Here is a 14820-nt window from a genome sequence, read left to right on the forward strand (position 1 = left end):
GGGTCCCTTTAACCAATAGTATAGTACCAACAGTGAATCTCATTGTGTATTCATACAAGTAAGTAATGACGTAGTGTGGGTCCACAAATAATCACTTGCACTTTCATTATGTTGCTACATTCCCACAGGTATATTGATGTGTTTGTGGAGCTTAAACAGCTTTTCATTGGTTCATAAAGGTCTCGTAGAGCTGTAGTTGGAAGAGCAGATCTCCTGACAGCTGACAGATGAATACAGATGAAGAAGCCAGGATATTACTGCAGGCAGGAACTTGTTTCTGTACAACAAATCAGATTTAGATCTACAATCACTGAAGTGTCCTCTGTGGTCTCTGTAGCATGGAGTCCCGCTGCCCTCTGGTGGCTGACAGAGGAAGTGCAGAATGCATTTCCTTTTATTTCCCTCTCATTTGTTTACCTGCCAAATCCAGAACTGGAAACACATTAAACATCATAATGTCGGTGTATAGTATTTCACATTTGAAGCTCAGGGAAATTGCAAAAGGCGTTTTAAACTATTTTCTGAAATGCTATAAACAAAAATGTTTAATCGAGGGAGAAGCCTGTGAGTAATTGGTATCGTCTCTACCAACTTTCCAGAATATTCTGTTTTGAAGTTTCTCCAGAGACCCTTACTTCATGTGTCTCTAAGTTTTGGGGAAAAATTCTCGATGTTTGAACTGATGATTATACTGTCCTGCATCGACAGCTAAAACTTTAGACACAACGTTGGAATAACTAATGACCCACAATCAATACAGCATTGTAAACGCGACAAGTAGGGCAAATCTTTTTTAATAGTATTTTGGTCTATTTCTTATTATTGAAAATGCACCTGTTTTTTTATTGAAAGGTCTATTTTTAGCAGCTCTAGTAACACCCGCCTCCTTTTATGGGATTTGAGTGTTTTTTGCATTTCCTATTTATATTTTCATGAACATCCTGCTGTTTTTATCGGAAAATATTGTGTCTTTTCAATTGGTTTCATATCATTCAACCTACTCCAAATAATTTGTATAAGAATAGGCAGGAAAAGGAGGACAACATCTGCCGTTTTTTTTACCAAAACTCTCTTTTGAGTCGTCACCCTCTAGCCAAATGTGGGCTGAAGTCGAATAGTCCATTTAGCTTACCTTCCTAACGGAGTGAAATGACCCGGAAGTCCCTCAGTGGCAGCCATGATAAGAGCTGTTTCTCTAGATCAGGGGTGGGGAACCTCCGGTCCCCGGGCCGTATACGTCCCGGGGACCGGAGGGCCGTGGCGAGACGTGGCGAGACCTTTCACCACGGCCCTCGAGGTAATTTATAAACATACGAAAAAAAGAAAAAAATTAAAGAAATCTAGACCGCAAAAAAATTAAACAAGTGAGTGCCTGTTTTTCCTGGCCAAGGTCAGGGTCCTTGAACACGAGCCTAACGTGTCATCACGTGGTATATGTCTCGTCTGACAGGGATGCAGTTCTGACGGAGAGCACCAGAACGCTGCTCCTCCACTTCCACAAATTGCAGTACCCATAAGGAGCCGTACACATGCCGCAGTTTCTGCGTGTCTGTGTCTTTAGTTGAAAGCCCAGTGGTCTGTTCATCTGTCATACTGATCATAAAGTCAATAACTGTGTTGTTATTAGCATCTGGTTAGCTAGCTATGCTAACGAATATAAGAAGCTTTTTCTACAACCAGTGAGGTAAAGGCACATCTTGATCATAAAGTAAACAGGCATAAAATACTATATGACAGTAAAAAAAGTTGTTATTAATAAACAAGAATACAGTTTGAAAGGGGAGTGATTTGTAAAATATCCATAAAGAAAAAGAAAATCTGCATACAGTTCTGTTTCATCGGGGTGTTGAGAGATGTATCCCTCTTAATGTTGCTCTCAAAGTGCACCAGATTGATGCTTTTAACTTCAACATTTAAAAAACAATCTTCCTGGGGGAGAACACCCCCCTCGGTTAGGTCCCTACTTAAATCATGTTCACATGGATAGGAAACTAAATACATTTGCACACATCTTGTGTCCATATCTTTCTGTTGTGGTGGTCATGCCACACCGTGCACGTGCATGCATGAGTCATGGTGAGATATCTGGATTAAGAGGTTGCGTTTTCTTTGCACAGCATGAAAGAAAGGCCGAATGAATGGGCTGTGATTTTAGTCTTTTTAAGCAGAGGTCAATCATTTGTACGGCCCTCGGAGGATGTTGAAACAATGTAAATGACCCTCGAGACGAAATCAGTTCCCCACCCCTGATCTAGATGATAGGAAAGGAGGTTCCAAACTTCCTTTATAACCTCCTTTAGCGTAGGAACCACTGGACCTCCCTCACTGAAAGGAGATGAGAAAATGCTGCCCCACAATGCATTGCAGCCGCGGCATGTGCCGTCACACAACAGTCGGCCGTTCACGGAAACAAACGATTATGACCGAGAAATGATATCATGAAAGTTACGGTGCTTATTAAGCATTTTAAAACGTATGTGGTAAGTTGCCAAAGTGCTTTGTTCTGAACGTTCATCAGTATTATAATCAAAGAGAGAAATATGAACGTTAGTTTTTACTGAAATTATCAAATAAAGTCAACATCTCACAGTCTTTACTGAGCTGTGTGGGGTTTGTTCAACTTCTAAAATATGTTTGAATGGTGATATACACAGAGATAGATGTTAAGGACTAACGTTTATAATAAATACATCTGTATTAATTTTAAGATCTTTTTAAGACCAGCTATCGTTTGGACTACACCATGTGCTCTGTTTGACAAAGCCCGTGATAGTCCTCAAGCTCTGTGATTGGAGAGTGTGCTCCGAGGGTTAAGCCGATTCTCGAACAGCACTTGAAATGGGATGGAACCACGGCAGACTGTCCAAAACTGGATTTGAACGGGTCCACCGCGTCCCCCCACCCCGTCCCCAGAACTACACATGCTGGCTATTCTGTTTCGCAACATGTTCTCTATGGCACGTCTCTACTGGGAGTTGTAGTTTTAAAAGACGTTTTCGTATTTCCCATAATAAGAAGTTGCCAGTATTAAACTGTGTACATCCCTGGAGGTTTAGGGGACAGGAAACACTCACATTTAAAACATATAATTAATAAATGGGTGAAAATTGCTTGTGCCCATTATGGGCAGTATTAATATATATACCCACATGCCAGCTAAGGTCAGAAGAGCTTTATTTAACAGCTGGTCTTATGTGTGTGACCCCTGTGATAACATTACATTACATAAATTGATAAGCCTGAAACATGCACTTGTCAAGGTTCAGAGGCACATTTTGCAAATATGGCAGTAGCCATCGATCAGCTTAAGATAAGATATACTTTATTGATCCCAAGTTGGAACATTTGCGTTACATCAGCATGTGTAACAGTTAAATATGCAGTGGTGTTTATTTGTAAATCATTTAGTATAATCACACAAATTCTGTGTTTTATATTCAACAATTCTGTGTTCTTTATTTATTTATTGTTCAATACCTGACAAGGCCGGAGATGACCCAGAAATCGACGCAGGTTCTGGTCCAGGCTCTCGTCACCTCACGCCTAGACTATTGCAACTCCCTCCTGGCTGGTCTACCTGCATGTGCCATCCGACCTCTGCAGCTCATCCAGAATGCAGCGGCTCGTCTGGTCTTCAACCTTCCAACATTTTCCCACAACACGCCGCTCCTCCGCTCTGCATCAGCCAAACGGCTCGCTGCACCCTCGCTGCGAGGGGGACCCAAGTTCCCATCAGCAAAAACACGTGGGTTTGCTATCCTGGCTCCAAAATGGTGGAATGAGCTCCCCATTGAAATCAGGACCGCAGAAAGCTTACACACCTTCCGGCGCAGACTGAAAACTCATCTCTTTCGACTCCACTTCGAGCGATAGAATGACTAACAAAGAACTGCTAACAGAGCACTTATATACTAATAAAGGACTGGCTTATCTAAAGCCAGTTGAGTAGCACTTGAAACAATTGGCTCTTTGAAACCTGATGTTCTTATATGATTCTGTTTTCTTCAAGGTTGTGTCTTCCTGGTCGAATGTACTTATTGTAAGTCGCTTTGGATAAAAGCGTCAGCTAAATGCAATGTAATGTAATGTAATGTAATGTAATGAAATATCTACATACATCTTATAAGAGTATAATACATTATGTATAATATCAGTTAAAATAAGTGCTTCAACATAGTTAACATTGCTGGAGGTATGCACAAATATTGATAGATGTCTTGTAATGCACTATTGAGGAACCTGCAACCCAAGTTTTTCATTCAGTGCAGAACTACACCACAGTTGTGTAGGCCTATATGATATGTCAATAAACCTTAGAAAATCATGAAATCTTGAAAGGGATGTGCAAAATAGTCATTATATACAGTCTTTAATTAACTATTAGTAGAGAATAACGAGTAATGAATATACTTTATAGGGATCGTATTAATATCTAATAATAAAAATAATTAAATTCAATAACATGCTTTAACCACCAGGTGTCTCTTTATATCAGCTGTGCACCTTTATGGTGTAAATACAGCCTATCTACCAATTGGATCAAATATAAAAGTGAGCCGAATTAGTGTTGATACTGCAAGGAGACGTATTGTGTGAAAAGAAATGTAAGATGTTGTTTAATGGCTGATATATTTATGATCCACGTCACGTTTTCAGTTCCTCATGTTTGTCTTCTCATCAGGGCTCTATACATACAGAACTACGGCAGATATGTAATATGTAATGCAGCCGAACCGTGTATTACAATGCCGTTATGTGATGACTTTCAAAGAGAAAAGCAAGCACCCTCGGAATAAAGTATTATTATTATTTTTTTTAAATGTTTTCGGTCTGTTTCCGGTATTTGTTAATGACGATGTGCTGTGAGATGTGAGACTGGAATTGCACAGGGGGGAAAATAACGTAGGCTATCTTTAGATGCATATTTTGTTAAACTAATATGTTTAGGCTGTGGACCAACACTATACATTGACGGGGAAGGGGGTAGCAATAAAGATAACACCATTAAACAGTTACACAACATAACAGATATAATATCGATAGCAGCGTCCCTAGCAACCACCTTGGTAACAATGAAAACGTCGCGATTTCCTGAAGTAATCTTCGTAATAACTAGCAAACTAAAGATCATGTAAATCCACTGCACACATAATCTGAAATAACAACTCATATTTCTCGCATCAAATGACATCAAAATGCATTTTAATGGCCAAACTAACTTTAAAATAGGCATTTTCTACCGAGAATAAAACGAATTTCGGCCATGTTTTCTTTTTCTGCAGGGAGAAATTTGAAGATCTTGTGACGCCAGCCATCGGAATGAATGGTGAAAAAAACGGGGTTTGTCAAACAGAGCACATGGTGTAGTCCAAACGATAGCTGGGGATTCTGGGTAGTGTAGTGTCTTCTGCCATCCTTTACTCAGAAAAAATATTTGTTTCTCCGAATCGAAGGGGAAAAATACAAAAGCATTGCACACAATTTAAACCAATCAATGTTGTGTAATCAACAAGGATACTCTGGTGTGTGTTAGTCGATGAGTAGTGCAGATATCACTGTAAAATCAATCGACAGTAAGAGGAATATTTACTTCCGGGTGTACAATTCTCCGCCACGGACACTGACCAAACGTCGCTATTGGACGCTTAGGGAGTGAGAGTGTGTTGATCATACGTATTGGGATCATTTGTATTAATGTGGATCGGAGGGAGAGGGAGACGAGCATAAGTTTCACTTTCCTTTTTATTTCAATTCCAACTTTGGTCATGAAGAATATGTTTCTCTGTTGTCCACGTTCATAAAGCAAAGCAGCAGCATCAGAGCACGGTGCAGAGTCTCTAGATGAGTTTACAGTAGTCCCTCGTTCTTATTGAACATCCATGTTGTAGTCCGCTGTATAGAAAACTGTAGTTTCCATGGTTTCCCCACAGCAGCAGACGCACATTCAGGACGTCCGCTGGCGCATCATAAACACGTGGGATAGTGAAAGTGCATTCGATTCTCTAAAGTACCGCAGTCTCTTCTCCTAAGTCCTTTTGAATTCTCCTATCCACTATCCCTTAACCCCGTGACGTTTCACTCAGAGGTCAAGGAATAGACGATAGGGTTAGAATTTAGGAGCTGATTTTTGGATTATCCGACTGCAACCATGGACTTTGTTTGTTTGGCTTCTCTACGTACTAAACAGTATGTACAATATATGAAAACGTCAAACATCCTATACCCTTTTACTTCGGGAGATAAGAACCAATCTTGTTTTTAAGGCAGTGCTGACAGCTCAGAGAATTAAACATAGAAAGTATTCTGTCTTCGCCTAAAGGACTTTTCCTTTCTTCCCTGGAGGCACAGAGGCATGAGTTTGCATGAATATTAACTGACTAATATATTTATAATGCTTTTAATCTAATCATCGTTTAGATATTTTTCTTCCATACTCTTACTCTGGCAGCTCTCCTAACATTTTTAAACCTGTTCTTCCTATTATAGAATCTACTCAGAACTGCTCTTAAGAAGATTGAACCATCGCACAGCTCGAGCGTTAAGATTGTGGAATGTTTTAGTGTGCGCGTGTAACCGAGTTATAAGGGGTGGTGTAACATCCTGGTTAAATTGGAGAATTACGCCATCTGGTGTTACAAACGCGTGCCTGCATTACTGTAGCTTTGTTACCGCAATGGATTGTGGGAGATTCTCATACCGCGTGAGGATCTTTTGAGAGCAAGGTGCTATTGTATTATGTCGGTGGACAAAATGTATGTTATTATTTTATTAGGACAATAACGTTCTGTTGTGTTTGTTTAGTTTAATGTTAGTCGTTTAATGCTCACAGCAACATGTTTTTTGTGTAATTGGCTATTTGTGTTATATGATTTATTAATGTGATCATAAATAGCTAATTTGAGCTAATAGGCTAACGTGAGCGTGGTGCTACCATAGACTGTATATATAAACGGACGTAGTGTCCGTGACGTCACCCATAGCATTCTGCAGAGAAGCCCTTAGTGGGCGGAGTCGGCCACTAACGGCTTGACAGCGACATCAGAGTCTAATCCCGCCTGCTCCAAATAAGGGCAAAGAGGCGGAGCCGAGGCGGGACCTGCTGCCTCCGAACTGGAAGTAAACAGAGCTAGCTCAGGCTAAGAAGCTAAGCTAACATGAAATACATGCATACCAAGTTACTGCTAACAGTGTAGTTCCCCTATATAAACGTTACATTCATTATCAAATGAGACAATCTGCAAGAGAATTAGCTATATTTTGTTGTTCTTTTTTTTTACTTTTTTTGTATCAACAAACAGCCAGACAGACAACGCAATAGCAGTTGGCAAACAAGTTAGGATGACAACAGTGTGATTTGAGTCCGACAGGATAAAAAAACAAAGACAGAATCAAAAGGCTCTGAGTCTAAGTCCATTATTAATACCATAATGCAATTTAGAGATCAAATAATGAGTATAAATGGAACAAAAAGACCAAATATATCAAATCAAATAAAAACACAGCACTTGTTGGTCAGTCAGCCGCTAATCACAGTTTAACACCGCAGGTCCACCACCCTATTGTACAGAGACATCCGGCATGTCCAGCTCCCGTATATACTTGTAGAAAGGGTTCCACATCTTGTGGAATTTCCCCAAGGAGCCCCTCAGTATGCACCTTATTTTCTCGAGTTTGGCTGAATTTAGGACTTCTTTTAACCACGAGGTGTGTGAAGGGGATGTTGGAGACTTCCACATGAGCAATATCAGGCGTCTGGCTAGTAAGGTAACAAAGGCTATGAAGGCTGTCTCCAGAGAAGAGAGTGACCATGTGGGTGGGGTTACACTAAGCAGTGCGGTCATAGCATTAGGAGCGACCGGTTTTCCAGTAATTTCTGACAGTGATCTAAAGATGTCAGTCCAATAAGAGTGTAAGACCGGACAAGACCAGAACATGTGTGCGTGACTCGCCGGTGCTTGGCTACATCTGTCACAAGTTGGGTCCACTTCCTTATATATTGTAGAGAGCCTGAGCTTAGTGAAGTGTGTGTGATGCACTACTTTGCACTGAATCAGTCCATGCCTAGCACAAATAGAAGATTTGTGTACATTACGTCCGGCCCCGGAGATTTTCCGCTTTGCATCGATGCAATAGCAACGGAGAGTTCGACAACAGTTACTGGCTTCTCCAAATCCTCAGTCATATCAGGATGTATCAAAGGGACTTCGAGGGCGGTAAAAAAATTGTCCAAATCCTGCGTGTCTGAGCTGGTTTCAGATCTTTATAACGAAGTATAATAGTCTCTAAACTCATCATTAATTCTTTGTGGATCGATCGTAATGTCCGAGGATGTTTGGATTCTGGGAATCTGGTAAGAGGCAACATTCTGTCGTAATTGATGTGCCAATCTGCCAGCTTTGTCACCCTGTTCGTAATAATGACTTCTAGCCTTACGAAGAAGTGCAGCAGCCTGGTCTGCTGTCAGCGTATTAAATTACGATTGAAGAATGAGGCCTTCCTTATACACATCTGGAGTTGGTGAAACGGAATAGAGGTCATCGAGTTGAGGAATACACCTCGTTAGTTCAGTTAATCTCTCTCTTTTCTGTTTCCTCTCATGGCTAACATAGGAAATAATTTGCCCTCTAATATAAGCTTTCAATGTCTCCCATAACACAGATGCAGAAATGTCCGGAGTCTTGTTAATGCTAAGAAATATGTCTGTTTGGTTGGAAATCAGCTCTGTAAAATGTTCATCCGAAAGCAAATGCGTATTTAAACGCCATGGGGTTTGCGTGCGTACAGAACCCTTAAATCTGATACTCTTTACGACAGGGGCATGATCCGAAATAACTGTAGTTTCATATGAACAGGAGCTCACGGAAGGGAGAAGTCTGTCATCTACCATAAAGTAGTCTATCCGAGTAAACGTATGGTGAACATGGGAAAAAAAGGAGTATGCTTTACCGGTGGGGTTAAAGAAGCGCCAGGGATCCGTTATTGCAAGCTCACTCATGAAGTCTCTAATCGTCTTAGCAGACCCCGAAGTCGTAACAGTCTTCTTGGAGGAGCGGTCCAGCTGTGGGCTAAGCCAACAATTAAAGTCACCACCTAAGATAAGGAAGTGTGAGGACATGTCAGGAAGGTTAGAAAAGAGCTGCCGAAAAAAATTCACATCATCCCAGTTTGGGGCGTACACATTCACAAGTAGAACAGGGGTGTCATATATCATGCCAATAACAATCAGGTATCTGCCATTCGGATCAGAAACCATCCGAGTAAAAGCAAAGGGAACTCTTTTCGGTATCGAAACCAAAATGTTGGTATCGTGACAACACTAGTCCCTTTATGAAGCTGAAGGAGCCTAGGAGCGTCACAACTGCACGCCACGGACACTGACCAAACGTCGCTCCTGGACGATTATGGAGTGAGAGTGTTGTCAGAAAATCCCCCGGGGGAATTATCTCTGAATTGTTTCTGATGTGAAGTGCTGACAAACACCCTACTGAGTAAACACGTAACGTCAGCATTCAGTCAGACAAACGGCCACAACATTTTCTAGTGCCAAAAGAAAATCATCACAGGTCTTTTGGTTTCTCAGAGGCTTTGGAAAAGTCCAGCAACACTGACTGGACTTCGAGGAGTAATGATTTATTACCAATTACTCACAGGCTCCTCCCTCGATTAAACATTTTTGTTTATAGCATTTCAGAAAATAGTTTAAAACGCCTTTTGCAATTTCCCTGAGCTTCAAATGTGAAATACTATACAGCTTGTTTTACCAACAGTCCAAATACCCTAGTTCAAAACCAACCAAGGGAAGACTGCAAATCCTCTGTCAGGCATTTCTACTGGTAGAAAATAGTTGATAATGAAAAGTTGATCAACAACAACTATTCCTACAGGAATAAGATAAAAGGTTGTGTTGAATAAAATGTTGTACACTATGTTTTTCTCACGCTGAATACCGACATTATGATGTTTAATGTGTTTCCAGTTCTGGATTTGGCAGGTAAACAAATGAGAGGGAAATAAAAGGAAATGCATTCTGCACTTCCTCTGTCAGCCACCAGAGGGCAGCGGGACTCCATGCTACAGAGACCACAGAGGACACTTCAGTGATTGCAGATCTAAATCTGATTTGTTGTACAGAAACAAGTTCCTGCCTGCAGTAATATCCTGGCTTCTTCATCTGTATTCATCTGTCAGGAGATCTGCTCTTCCAACTACAGCTCTACGAGACCTTTATGAACCAATGAAAAGCTGTTTAAGCTCCACAAACACATCAACATACCTGTGGGAATGTAGCAACATAATGAAAGTGCAAGTGATTATTGTTGGACCCACACTATGTCATTACTTACTTGTATGAATACACAATGTGATTCACTGTTGGTACTATACTATTGGTTAAAGGTACCCAACACTGATCGCTCTGCTTACGAGACACATTTCCCTTTTAGATATTTTCAGATCATCGTCATCACATGTTATAGAGAAACTTAGTTTAACTTATTTACTTAAGTTAAACTATAACCTCCCCTTAATCAAACTCAGTCCAGCTTTATGATTCTGTTGAGGAAATATTTGATCAAAGAACCAAACCTGTTTTTTTGTGGTTTTTGCTTTTACATATTTTCAACATATTTCTTGGACATATATGTTGTTTTTCATATTTCTGACAGACTAAAGTATTCTGTGTTTTTTTGCCTGCATTCAACGTACTATATTATGCTGTTTTTGTGCGAAGTTTGGACATGCTATGCTACAGTATGTCTTTTTTTGCATATATTCCAAATACTATACTATGTTGTTTTTTGCATATTTGCGAGATTCTACATTATTCGGTAAGCAAACGTAAAAAATGCCGGCCTTTCATCAATACATCAGTATCACTTTTGAAGGCCTTCTTAATATCCATATCTTATTAAGGTTCATTTGGTTTTATGTTGAATAAAGTAAAGTGTTATCATTCATTGCTTTTATTGTTTTACTATTAAAATAGTAATGTAGTCTGATGATTAATTAATAATGTGGCCTTTTTGGCAGTTTAACTAAAGGTGTGCGGCTGCTGCCGTGAGCAAATATCAGCCTGACATTACAATGGGCTTTAATGGAGGCATGTTGACAGTTGTTGTCACTTCATGCCCTCAAGAGGCATTTTGTTTAATTATTATTGCTTAATTATTTGTCTTTTTTCAAGCTACGAGATGTTTTCCTACGTTTGTCATGATACATTATGTCTCAGGAATGTAGGGTTTGGGAATTATGGCAGTTTAAAAAAAAATATGAAGACAAATTTCAAGATGTCTTACCCTCTAGCTGTGACATCACGCACTCAGTTAATGTTAACATCTGAAGAAGGCCTCTGTACCAAGGTGTGAACAATGTTTAATATCTCTAAAAGTAAGAATCAGATTTAAAAGTTGTTTTACACGAATAATGTCAGAAAGATGTGTAACATTTTAAAGGGGTTCAGAGCTACCAGGAAGGGAGTGGAGCCTGATGGAGACACTGGGAACAGAAGGTGAGGGGGTAAGAGAGGCAGGAAGGCCATTCTTAAGTATTTGAGTGGAACAGGATTGATTGGAAGAATTTAAAACAACGTAAACAACACAATGGTATAATTCCACAAGTGCTGATAGGATGATATGGTGATACACTCTCTTGTACAGTAGGTGGCGGAATGCACCTGAACGCTGTTTGCAATCCGCCAAAAACCGAGAGAAGAAGACGAAGAAGAAGAACCTTGATCCACGTGGCGTCTCCTCGCTACGGTTCTCTCTCTCTGTGTGTTCCTGAGAAAGTGTGTGTGAGCTCCAGCTCTACTGATCCATCATCTGTGTGTCTGGATAAACCTCCGAATGGACTGTGTGCTCTTTTTCTGGAGCGTTTACCTCGGACTACAGGAGCTAGCTTAGCATGCTAGCTGGAAACACGTTAGCAACACTAGTCAGATTGAGAGTTTGATGCAGAGAGAAACGGTGTGTTTAACGGAGTCTGCAGGAAAAGGTGATCTAGGAAACATGAGTAAAGTCCAAATGCTGCTGTCGTTGAAGAAGCAGCGAGTCACTGCTGCTAATGAAGAGACATTTGCTCTGTTTGAACAAACAATAGCAGAGCTCGAGGAGGAGCTGTTTCTTTCCAAAGAGGAGAACAAGAGACTCCAGAAGCTACTGGACGCTGTTTTACAGCCTCAGCTTCGGATCCACAGAGCAGGTCTGTTCCCTTTACCCTTAATTAACACTTTACACTCTTCAGTAGCACTTTATTATCACATTAATAACACTTTAGACCCTTTATCAGCACTTGCTGCAGGTAGCAGATCCTGAAGTAAAAGTACAAACACCACACTGTGAAAATACTCCATTACAAGTTAAAGTGCTGCATTCATATCTTATTTAAGTAAAAGTATGTAAGTATTATTAGACACATGTACTTTATTATAATAATTAAAATGTATTACAGAAGAGCAAACCTACCAAAATAAATATATTTATAAAAATACATACATTGAATAATATGCCATTTAATGTACTGATTTAAATATGACCCATGCATGTGGGCACTAGGAGTGGAGTGCACCAGCTGGGCGTAAAAAAGTAGGGCTTAACTCTAACGTCGGGCTTAGCTACGTCCGACTTAGTGATTCGAATTTACACCGAGTGCACCAAGCCTGACTAGTCTCGGGCCATTCACTCTCCCTGCCTCAAATTCCCGTTGAAGGGCGCTCTCTCTCAGGATGCGAGCATCATGGGTCGACCCAGGCCATCTTGCAACGAGGTCGACAATGCCCATGTCCGAGTTGCACACAATTTGAACATTTATAGAATGGTAACCCTTTCTATTAACATACAAATACTCATGTTCAGAGGGGGCCTGAATGCGAACATGAGTCCCGTCGATGCATCCGACAATACCAGGTATACCTGATTTTAACAAAAGATCTTGCCTGGATTTCGCTGCTTCTTCTTGTGTGGGTAGGTGAATATAGTTCCTAAGGCGGTGCTGGAGGGCCAATGAAACTTGTCTTATAGCCCGACATGCAGTTGTGCGATGAACATTAATCATGTCTCCCACAGTATTTTGAAAGGCCCCGTTCGCGTAGAATCTGAGCGCAATCAGCACCTGCAAGGTTGGGGAGAGCGCAGCGTTTCGGTCTGATCCGTGCTGGAGTTGAGGGGAGATCTCCTCGATTAAATCAAAAGGGCTTGTCTGCCGAAACGAAACCTCTCTATCAGTTCACTGAATAGATGTCCAGTGGGTTTGTTCGATCACGGACGACTCTTTCTCTTCTTAATGCCCTTGCATTGTTAAACATGTAAACAAGACGCCCTGCCATCGTTATTATCCTTCTTGCCTGTTTTACGTTACTATGGATACTAGTCTGTCTTTCCGATTTACGCCTGCTCCATACTTGGCGTAAAAGTTACACCCGGGCGCAACGCATACAGGGCTTGAGTCTAAGTGGTGCACTAGTCATAAGTTGGTCTTAACCTTCGGTTCTACGACGGACGTAGAGTTACGCCCAGTTTACGCCCAGCTGGTGCACTCCACTGTAGTTGGTTAAATGTGACATACATTGATACTTTAGTTTTAATGTGCTTCTTTATTCACTTTTTCTTTTTAAATGTGTAAAAGCAAATAAAAACAAATACTTTGGATTAATTCAAATTATGGGAGAATAATTCATAAAGAAATCAATGAATAAATATTAGGGATGCTCCGATCGATCGGCTACCGATCGATATCGGCCGATACTCACACTCTACCGATCGATCGGGCTCTCTAAAAATGCCGATCGCGAGAGCCGATCACATAACGTAAAATGATGACGTAAAATACATGACACTTTTCTCTGTGCGCGGCAAAACAAGCTCACCAAAATGGCTTCACCGGTCTGGCAGCATTTTAAGGTGTCCAAAAAGGACAATAAAAGAGCGGTATGCAACGTGTGTGAAGCAGAAATCCTGCAGCTCCACCCGCTGTGACGGACCGGTGAGCGGAGCGAAACACACACAGAGTTAGACCTAACACACTTAGCTATTTGATCTACCTCTGGAACAAGCTAAACTAGTTATACATATGTTGATTCTTCACTGTCGGGTCACTCATCACTGGATCAGTGAGCTGCATGAGATACTGACAGGGGAGAGAGAGAGAGAAAGGGAGAGACAGAGAGATGGGGAGAGAGAGAGAGGGAGAGAGAGAAAGGGAGAGAGAGAGAGGAGAGAGAGGAGAGAGGAGAGAGAGAGAGATGGAGAGAGGGAGAGAGAGAGCGCTTCCGCTCATCTCTCCCGTGTTCTTATCCACAGTTAATGTAAACCTGAATAATGTACTTCATTTGAATGTAATAATTATGTTGGTTGTTGTTTGTGGAAGCTCCAGTGAATGAGCCCATTAACTGAGTTTTAAACATCACTTTAAATGGAAGATCCCCATAGGCCCCGCCCACTCGATCTGATCGGTGAGCGGTATCGGCCGATACTGATTCCGGCGATTGGCCCCAAAATTGGCGATCGGAGCATCCCTAATAAATATGTTCAATAATCAATTAAACACATCTAAAATGTTACTTGATAAAGAATAGGGGAACTAGTACAAAGGTCATTAAGTAATTAAAACATTAATATAAATGAATTTAAAATCTCATCAATCAATCAAATATTGCCAACATGTATTTATAAGATATTCTGTGTATATATATATATATATATATATACACAGAATATATATATTTTGAGAGAGATATACACTAGTATTAGTCGCAGTCAAAACTTTGGACACATCTTCTCTTTCAAAGTTTTTTATTTATTTAAATTGGTTCTACTTTCTAGATTT

At 40.6% G+C, this 14820-nt stretch overlaps 1 protein-coding gene and 1 pseudogene across 1 annotated transcript in view; both read left to right on the plus strand.

Annotated features, from left to right (window-relative positions):
• Positions 1–14820, plus strand: part of LOC139435428 (zinc finger protein 501-like) — a 64965-nt gene that overhangs the window by 43412 nt on the left and 6733 nt on the right. The window lies entirely within an intron of this gene.
• LOC117460744 (gastrula zinc finger protein XlCGF57.1-like) overlaps positions 12077–14820 on the plus strand; it is a 109354-nt pseudogene continuing 106610 nt past the window's right edge.

This window comes from Pseudochaenichthys georgianus, chromosome 16, assembly GCF_902827115.2.
Source record: "Pseudochaenichthys georgianus chromosome 16, fPseGeo1.2, whole genome shotgun sequence".
NCBI lineage: Eukaryota > Metazoa > Chordata > Actinopteri > Perciformes > Channichthyidae > Pseudochaenichthys > Pseudochaenichthys georgianus.